Here is a 10,014-nt window from a genome sequence, read left to right as displayed (position 1 = left end):
ATTTTCCAATTTCTGTGAGAATTGGGCATACAAATGGACAGTAGCCCGAGTTTTTTTCTTTTAATAGTTTGATCTTTCTCAAATCCTTCAGAAGCTGTTTAGCCCTCCTTCAATCTGACCCTTCTTCAGCATATGACAGCCCTGAGAGGCTACTTTTATTGAGATGGTAAATTTGTGAGGTTTTGGGTTTTTTTTTAATTAATTTATTTAATTGTGAGGTTTTAAATATTCCCCATCTCATGGCTTTGTAAGTTCCCTTGCCTCAGGGGCCAATGTGGCTGGGCCGAGAAAGGAGTTGCCTTATTTTTGCAAATCTAGTCACATTATGGATAGGATGTTAGACCAGAAATTCTCAAAGTATGATCTGCAGGTCCCTTGTCAGGGCGAGGGGGGGAGGTCCCTGAGATTTTATCAGGGAGTCAAGACATTGCAAAATAATAAGACTTTTTACTGAGCTATTATTACATAAATGATTCAATATCAGATCAGATCAGATCAGATTAGTCGCTCAGTCGTGTCTGACTCTTTGTGACCCCCATGAATCGCAGCACGCCAGGCCTCCCTGTCCATCACCAACTCCTGGAATTCACTCAGACTCATGTCCATCGAGTCAGTGATGCCATCCAGCCATCTCATCCTCTGTTGTCCCCTTCTCCTCTTGCCCCCAGTCCCTCCCAGCATCAGAGTCTTTTCCAATGAGTCAGCTCTTCACATGAGGTGGCCAAAGTACTGGAGTTTCAGCTTTAGCATCATTCCTTCCAAAGAAATTCCAGGGCTGATCTCCTTCAGAATGGACTTGTTGGATCTCCTTGCAGTCCAAGGCACTCTCAAGAGTCTTCTCCAACACCACAGTTCAAAGGCATCAATTCTTCGGCGCTAAGCCTTCTTCACAGTCCAACTCTCACATCCATACATGACCACAGGAAAAACCATAACCTTGACTAGATGAAACTTTGTTGAAAAAGTAATGTCTCTGCTTTTGAATATGCTATCTAGGTTGGTCATAACTTTCCTTCCAAGGAGTAAGCATCTTTTAATTTCATGGCTGCAGTCACCATCTGCAGTGATTTTGGAGCACAGAAAAATAAAGTCTGACACTGTTTCCACTGTTTCCCCATCTATTTCCCATGAAGTGATGGGACCGGATGCCATGATCTTCGTTTTCTGAATGTTGAGCTTTAAGCCAACTTTTTCACTCTCCACTTTCACTTTCATCAAGAGGCTTTTGAGTTCCTCTTCACTTTCTGCCATAAAGGTGCTGTCATCTGCATATCTGAGGTTATTGATATTTCTCCTGGCAATCTTGATTCCAGCTTGTGCTTCTTCCAGACCAACATTTCTCATGATGTACTCTGCATATAAGTTAAATAAACAGGGTGACAATACACAGCCTTGACGTACTCCTTTTCCTATTTGGAACCAGTCTGTTGTTCCATGTCCAGTTCTAACTGTTGCTTCCTGACCTGCATACAAATTTCTCAAGAGGCAGATCAGGTGGTCTGGTATTCCCATCTCTTTCAGATATAAATGAAGGCAAAGAGTACAATTCCTGGTACTTCAGCAAGAATCAAGGCAGTGGCACCAAGCTGTGTTAGTAAATAAGTTATAAAGTTATTTCATCCATATCTGATTTACAAATCTTACAGAGTAAGCAGTAAGAGAAACATTCAAATGATTGATATAATCCACTAAGTCATTGCCTGCTATTCAGGATCTATTAAGCTCTGAAATGTGAAATCCTGTAGACATATCATCTCATAAAGGATGTATTATCATCTTTATGGGGCAATAATTTGCTAAGTGGAATCCTGCTAGGTGGTGGTGACCAAGTTAGCTAGAAACAGTAGCAGGATGCTGATGGTAACAAACATAGGATCTTAGAACACCAAAGTATGTTCCTGGAGTGCCAGAGCCAACACCTGACTCACTGCGACAGCCCTCATGCCTAGAATTCCCTGTGCAGCCCCTGAACCTGAGGCTGCCAGTGTTCTTTCTCCCTCTCGTATTGGGATATTAGGTTGCACTGCCTCTACGGGGCCAGTCAGAGGGTTATTCACAAAAATGAATCAGGAACAGAATCTGTGTGTAGAGAAGCAGTCATAAATATGCCAGTGTAGGGAATGCACCAGAGTTCTAATCGCTCAGCCATGAGTACGTGTCTGTCTTACCATGCTTCTTTTCCATATTCTGGGTCCCAAAGGCTTACATTTAGATTTAAATAGCCAGGTATAACTAGTAGCTACTGTATTGAACAGCCTAGTTTCAGAGCCAGTTCTGCTGCTGCTGCTGCTAAGTCACTTCAGTCGTGTCCGACTCTGTGCGACCCCATAGACGGCAGCCCACCAGGCTCCCCCATCCTTGGGATTCTCCAGGCAAGAACACTGGAGTGGGTTGCCATTTCCTTCTCCAATGCATGAAAGTGAAAAGTGAAAATGAAGTCGCTCAGTCGTGTCTGACCCTCAGCAACCCCATGGACTGCAGCCTTCCAGGCTCCTCCATCCATGGGATTTTCCAGGCAAGAGTACTGGAGTTGGGTGCCACTGGGGCCTCTAAAATGGTGCTTTAGGTCAATTTCAAGTTTCCTACACTGATCCATCACATGATTTCCCTGACCTAGGCAATGATTTCCATCATGGGGCAGTCTTCTCTCTCTTTTTGCATCTCGTGATATGTCCCAGCCTGAATCCCCACAGAACAGAATCTACAATAAAGTCTTGTGTGCAACTAATTTCTTCTTTGAGAATGTAGTCCTACAGAGGAGGAAGAAGGGATTAAGGAAGAGTGAAACTAGGCCAAAGAAAACACAAATTTGTTACAAAGAATATGTAACAAAGTAGACAGCCATCAAGGGCATTTCCCTGATAATTTTTTTGATTTGCATTTATCTGATAGTTAATTATGTTAAGCATCTTTTACATATCTGTTGACCATTTGTATGTCTCTGTCAGAGACATGTCTGTTCAAATCCTTTGCTAATTTTTTAAATTAGGTTATTTGTTTTTCTACTGAATTGTAAGAGTTCCTTATATATTTTGGAAATTAATCCATTATGAGATATATGGTTTCCATTCTGTAGGCTGCCTTTTCACTCTGTTGATCCTTCACTGTATAGAAGTTTTTTAATTTGGTGTAGTTTCTCATGACTATCTGCTTTTGTTGCCTGTGCTTTTGGCTTCAAATCCATGAAATCATTGTCAATACCAGTGTATTCCCCTATGTTTTCTTGTAAGTAGTGGGAAGTACAAGTCCAAAGTCCAAATTTTTGTTTATTTATTTATTTATTATTTTGGCATGTAGATAGCCCTTTTCCCCATTACCATTTGTTGAAGAGGCTATTCTTTCCATATTATGTGTCTTTAGCACCCTTGTCAAAGATTGGTTGGCTGTATACATGTGAATTTATTTCTAGGCTTTCTATTCTATTCCATTGGTCTATAAGTCTTTATAGAAGTACAATACTGTTTTAATTATTGCTGCTTTGTAATATATTTTGAAATTGGAAAGTGTGTTGCCTCCAGCCTTGTTTTTTTTTTTTTCCTTAAGATCATTTCTGGCAATTCTGTGATTCAAATAGATATTATTAAAAGAATAAAGGATAAGTGTTGAGGTTAAGGAGAAATTAGAATCCTTATACGTCATTGGTGGGAATGTAAAATAAACAGCTGTGGAAAAAGTATAGAGATACCTCAGAAAAACAAAAATAGAGCTACCATATGATCTGGCTTCACATTTGTGGGAATATATCCAAAGAATTTAATCAAATTTTCTGTTGATGGGCAGGGCTATGTTCCCTCCCTGTTGTTTGACCTGAGAGCAAACTACGGTGGAGGTAATGAAGATAATGCAACCTCCTTCAAAAGGTCCCATGCACACAATGCTGCACTCAGTGCCCCTGACCCTGCAGCAGGCCACCACCAACCCACACCTCTGCTGGATACTCCTGGACACTCACAGGCAAGTCTGGGTCAATATCTTGTAGGGTTACTGCTCCTTTCTCATGGGTCCTGGTGCACACAAGGTTTTGTTTGTGCCCTCTGTGAGTCTGTTTCCCCAGTCATGTGTAAGTTCTGGCAGCTGTGTGTGGTTAATGGTACCCTCCTCCAAAAGGGCTTATGCCACACCTAGGTCTGCTGCACCCAGAGCCCCTGCCCCTGTGGCAGGCCACTGTGGAGGCATACCTCTGCAAGAGACACTCAAACACTCAAAGGCAGGTCTGACTCAGTCTCTGTAGGGTCTCCTGGTGCACATAAGGTTTTGTTTGAACCCTCCAAACATCTCTAGCAGGTATGGGGTATGATTCTAAACGCAATATTGCCTCTCCTACCATCATGTTGGGGCTTCTCCTTTGCTCTTGGATGTGGGGTTTCTTTTTTGGGGGGGAGCCAACATTCTCTTGTCAATGGTTGTTCAGCAGCGAGTTTTACTTTTGGAGTTCTTTTAGAGTTCTTGCAGGAGAAGATGAGCACATGACCTTCTACTCTGCCATCTTGTTAAAAATTGGATTAAAGATTACAGGGGCCATTAGTACATGGCCCCACCCATCAGAACAGGACCCAGTTTCCCCCACAGTCAGTTTCTCCCATCAGGAAGCTTCCATAAGCCTCTTCCATGAGGGCAGACAGAATGAAAACCACAATCACAGAAAACTAATCAAACTGATCACATGGATCACAGCCTTGTCTAACTCAGTGAAACTATGTGCCATGCTGTGTAGGGTCACCCAAGAAGGAAGGGTCATGTGGAGAGTTCTGACAAAATGTGGTCCACTGCAGAAGGGAATGGCAAACCACTTTAGTACTCTTGCCTTGAGAACCCCATGAACAGTATAAAAAGGCAAAAAGATATGATACTGAAAGATGAACTCCTCAGATCAGTAGGTGCCTAATATACTACTGGAGAAGAGTGGAAAAATAACTCCAGAAAAAATGAAGAGATGGAGCCAAGCAAAAACAACACCCAGCTGTGGACGTGACTGGTGATGGAAGTAAAGTCTGATGCTGTAAAGAACAATATTGCATATGAACCTGGAATGTTAGGTCCATGGATTAAGGTAAATTGAAAGTGGTCAAACAGCAGATGGCAAGAGTGAACATCAACATTTTAGGAATCAGTGAACTAAAATGGACTAGAATGGGTGAATTTAACTCAGATGACCATTATATCTACTATTGTGGGCAAGAATCACTTAGAAGAAATGGAGTAACCTTCATAGTCAACAAAAGAGTCTGAAATGCAGTACTTGGGTGCAATCTCAAGAATGACAGAATGATTGCTGTTCATTTCCAAGGCAAACCATTCAATATCACAGTAATCCAAGTCTATGCCCCAACCACTAATGGTAAAGAAACTGAAGTTGAATGGTTCTATGAAAACCTATAAGACCTTCTAGAAATAACCCTCAAAAAATATGTCTTCTTCATTATAAGGGACTGGAATGCAAAAGTTGGAAGTCAAGAGATACATGGAGTAATAGGCAAATTTGGCCTTGAAGTACAAAGTGAAGCAGGGCAAGGCTAACAGAGTTTTGCCAAGAGAATGTGCTGGTCATAGCAAACACCCTCTTCCAAAAACACAAGAGAAGAGTCTACACATGGACATAACCAGATGGTCAATACTGAAATCAAATGGATTATATTCTTTGCAGCTAAAGATGGAAAAGCTCTATACAGTCAGCAAAAAAAAAGACCAGGAGCTGACTGTTACTCAGATCATGAACTCGTTACTATCAAATTCAGACTTGAAGAAAGCAGGGAAAACCTCTAGACCATTCAGGTATGCCCTAAATCAAATCCCTTATGATTATAAGGGAATTGACAGATAGATTACAGGTTTTAGATTATAGTGGAAGTGACAGATAGATTCCAGGGATTAGATCTGAGAGACAGAGGGCCTGAAGAACTGGACAGAGGTTCATGACATTGTACAGGAGGCATGATCAAGACCATCCCCAAGAAAAAGAAATGCAAAGAGGCAAAATGGTTGTCTGAAGAGGCCTTACAAATAGCTGAGAAAAGAGAAGTGAAAGGCAAAGGAAAAAAGGAGAGATACACCCATCTGAATGTAGAGTTCCAAGGAATAGCAAAGAGAGATAAGAAATCCTTCCTCAGTGATCAATGCAAAGAAATAGAGGAAAACAATAGAATGGGAAAGACTAGAGATGTTTTCAAGAAAATTAGAGATACCAAGGGAACATTTCATGCAAAGACGGACACAATAAAGGAGAGAAATGGTATGGACCTAACAGAAGCAGAAGATATAAAGAAGAGGTGGCAAGAATACACAGAAGAACTACACAAAAAAGATCTTCATGATCCAGATAACCACGATGGTGTGATCACTCACCTAGAGCCAGTTATCCTGGATTGTGAAATCAAGTAAGCCTTAGGAAGCATCACTACTAACAAAGCTAGTGGAGGTTATAGAATTCCAGTTGAGCTACTTCAAATCCTTAAACATGATGCTGTGAAAGTGCTGCACTCAACATGCCAGGAAATTTGGAAAATTCAGCAGTGGCCACAGGACTGGAAAAGATCAGTTTTTGTTCCAATCCCAAAGAAAGGCAATTCCAAAGAATGTTCAAACTACTACACATTTGCATTCATCTCACACACTAGCAAAGTAATGTTCAAAATTCTCCAAGCCAGGCTTCAACAGTATATGAGCCATGAACTCCCAGATGTTCAAGCTGGATTTATAAAGGGCAAAGGAACCAGAGATCAAATTGCCAACATCCATTGGATCATCAAGAAAGCAAGAGAGTTCCAAAAATAAAAAAAAAACATCTACTTCTGCTTTACTGACTACACCAAAGCCTTTGACTGTGTGAATCACAACAAACTGTGGAAAATTCTTAAAGAGATGGGAGTACCAGACCACCTCACCTGCCTCCTGAGAAATCTGTATGCAGGTCAAGAAGCAACTTTTAGAACTGGACATGGAACAACAGACTAGCTCCATATTGGAAAAGGAGTACATCAAGGTTGTATATTGTCACCCTGCTTATTTAACTTATATGCAGAGTACATCATGTGAAATGCCAGGCTAGATGAAGCACACGCTAGAATCAAGATTGCAGGGAGAAATATCAATAACCTCAGATACACAGATGACACCACCCTTATTATAGAAAGCAAAGAGGAACTAAAGAGCCTCTTGATGAAAGTGAAAGAGGAGAGTGAAAAAGTTGGCATAATACTCAACATTCATAAAACTAAAAGCATGGCATCTGATCCCACCATTTCATGGCAAATAGATGGGGAAACAATGGAAATAGTGATAGGCTTTTTTCTCTTGGGCATCAAAATCACTGCAGATGGTAACTGCAGCCATGAAATTAAAAGATAGTTGCTCCTTGGAAGAAAAGCTATGGCCAACCCAGACAGCCTATTAAAAAGCAGAAACATTACTTTGCCAACTAAGGTCCATCTAGTGAAGGCTATGCTTTTTCTAATTGTCATGTATTGTGTGAAAGTTGGATGATAAGGAAAGCTGAGCACCAAAGAGTTGATGTTTTGGAACTGTGCTGTTGGAGGAGACTCTTGAGAGTCCTATGGACTTCAAGGAGATCAAACCAGTCAATCCTAAAGGAAATCAGTCCTGACTATTCATTGGAAGGACTGATGCTGAAGCTGAAGCTCCAGTACATTGGCCACCTAATGCGAAGAACTGACTCATTGGTAAAGACCCTGATGCTGGGAAAGATTGAAGGCAGGAAGAGAAGAGGATAAGAGAAGATGAGTTGGTTGGATGGCATCACCAACTCTATGGACATGAGTTTGAGCAAGCTCTGGGAGTTAGTGAAGGACAGGGAAGCCTGGCATGCTTCAGTCCATGGGACTGCAAAGAGTCGGATACAACTGAGTGACTGAACTGAACTGATCCAAAAGAATTTAGATCATCATCTCCAGGAGGTAGCTACACACCCATGTTCTTTTTAGCACTATTTATAGTAGCCAAGATATGGAAACAATACAATTGTCCATTAGCAGATTAATAGACAGAGAAAATATGGACCTAAACAAAATGGGAGAATAGTTGCCCTTTAAAATGAAAGTAATCTTGCCATTCTCAACAACATGGATGAACCTGGAGAACATTACGCTAAGTGAAATAAGCCAGTTACATGAAGACAATACTGTATGTTTCCATTTATAGAAGGCATTTAAAATAGACTCAGAAGCAGAGAGTATAATGGTGTTTTCTATGAGTGAAGTACTAGGGCAAACGGAGCACTGTTATTCAATGGATATCAAGTTTCAGTTATGCTATATGATTAAAGTCTAGAGATCAGTTCTCCAACATAATAATTCTACTTAATAATAGTGTACTTAAAATTTAAGAGAATACATAAATTTCTCACCACAAAATACTGTGAGTGGGGAACACACTTCAAAATGGTGAGTAGGGAACACATTGGAAGTGTTGGATATGTTCCTTTCTGTAGAGATGATGTTACAGGTGTTTGCACATGTCCAAACTCATATTTAGTTATGCATATTAAATATGAAAAAAAAAATGTGTTTCAGAAGGGTTTTCTCTGGGAATGAAAGGGGGAAGCGTTGTCTATCAACTCATGCTTTCCAGTGGTAAGGCGTGGCTGTGAAGCATTAACTATTCCAGCCTGCATTTCTACAAATGCATTAAAAATGCCCACAGACATCTCATGTTGTGGCCTTCTGGAACCTAGGATCAAGAAAGGAAAGACATCACCCGAGGGAATGTGTGGGAATTTCATACAATCGTGGCTGGGAAAAGGCAAGACCAGAAGATTTGGAGAGTGTTTAAAGTGCCCCAAACCACGCATATAAAGGTCCCAAGCAAGACACAGGCCATTGATATGGAAAGAGTTGCAGCCTTCTGCCCCTGGAAAGTGGTCCAGTGGAAAAGATCAAGGTACCTCTGGAGGTGGAGGAGTCGAGGGGTACTGGGAAAATGAGAAATGAACACATTTTCAATAAGTTTTTTCTACATTTGCTTCTTTTTGTCCCCCTTCTCTACAAGGATGGTGTTTAAAAAAAGTAATGCACATTTAAGTGCATCACCATCAGAAGCAATGCTGTTGCAAGAAAGGGGACCCCTTCCAGGGCCTGAAAGTGGGCTCTTGTGAGGAGAAACACCAGAGATGATATTGGGGAGACAAAGCAAGAGATGTTATTGGGAAGGGGGCACCCAGGGGGAAAGAAGGAGGGTAAGGAAACCCAGGAGGATTGCTCTGCCACGTGGCTCAAAGTCTTGGGTCTTATGGTGATGGGATTAATTTCTGGCTTGTCTTTGGCCAATTACTGTGTGTTTCCCTTAACAATGTGACTCTATAGGGGTCAGTTTCCTTAATGTATATAGCACTGGTGAAGAAACCAAACTTCTCTGAAGGATAGAAAGTGCGTCAACACCAAGCCAGTGAATATGCTTGTCCAAACAGAAACAATAGTGTGGGCAAATTAGAAGGGCTGGTGGCTGATGCCAGAGAGGCTTTTGTTAAGGTGAAAAGGCATGGATTAGGACAGAGCAAAAGAAAGTCCACCAGGGAAGGGAGTCAGGAAATGAAAAAGGAATTTTTTCTAGAACCAAAGTCAATAATCAGTTTAGGACATGAGGAAGACCCAGATTCATGCAGAGGAGCAGAAAGCAGTTTCTCTGGAAATAAGAATCCCAGGGAGAGCAGCAAGATCTGGGCAAAGATTCCTGTGTCAAGGGCTCTGAGAGGTGGTTTTAGGAAAGGGAGGGACATGGACAATCCTGAGAGGAGACCTGAAGTGACACCAGACACTAGAGCTTAGATGTGACAGTGACACTGGCACCACCTTAGAGGGTCATGCTGGTCAGACAGTAGCTGAGAGGGAAGGACACGGGTGGGGAAGGAAGCAGGGCAAGAGCATGACGAACCCGCACCTTTTCAACTCATACTGCTAAGCCTGTCATAAGATAGTGAATCATTTCTAAGAAGTCACCTTATTATGGTTGTTCAAGCAGTTCATGGGATTCCCAGGCAGTACTAGTGGTAAAGAACCTGCCTGC

The sequence above is a fragment of the Bos taurus genome, chromosome 3, assembly GCF_002263795.3.
Source record: "Bos taurus isolate L1 Dominette 01449 registration number 42190680 breed Hereford chromosome 3, ARS-UCD2.0, whole genome shotgun sequence".
NCBI classification, from domain to species: Eukaryota; Metazoa; Chordata; class Mammalia; order Artiodactyla; family Bovidae; genus Bos; species Bos taurus.
The sequence above is the reverse complement of the archived record's forward strand: the minus strand, read 5'-3'. Positions refer to the sequence as shown.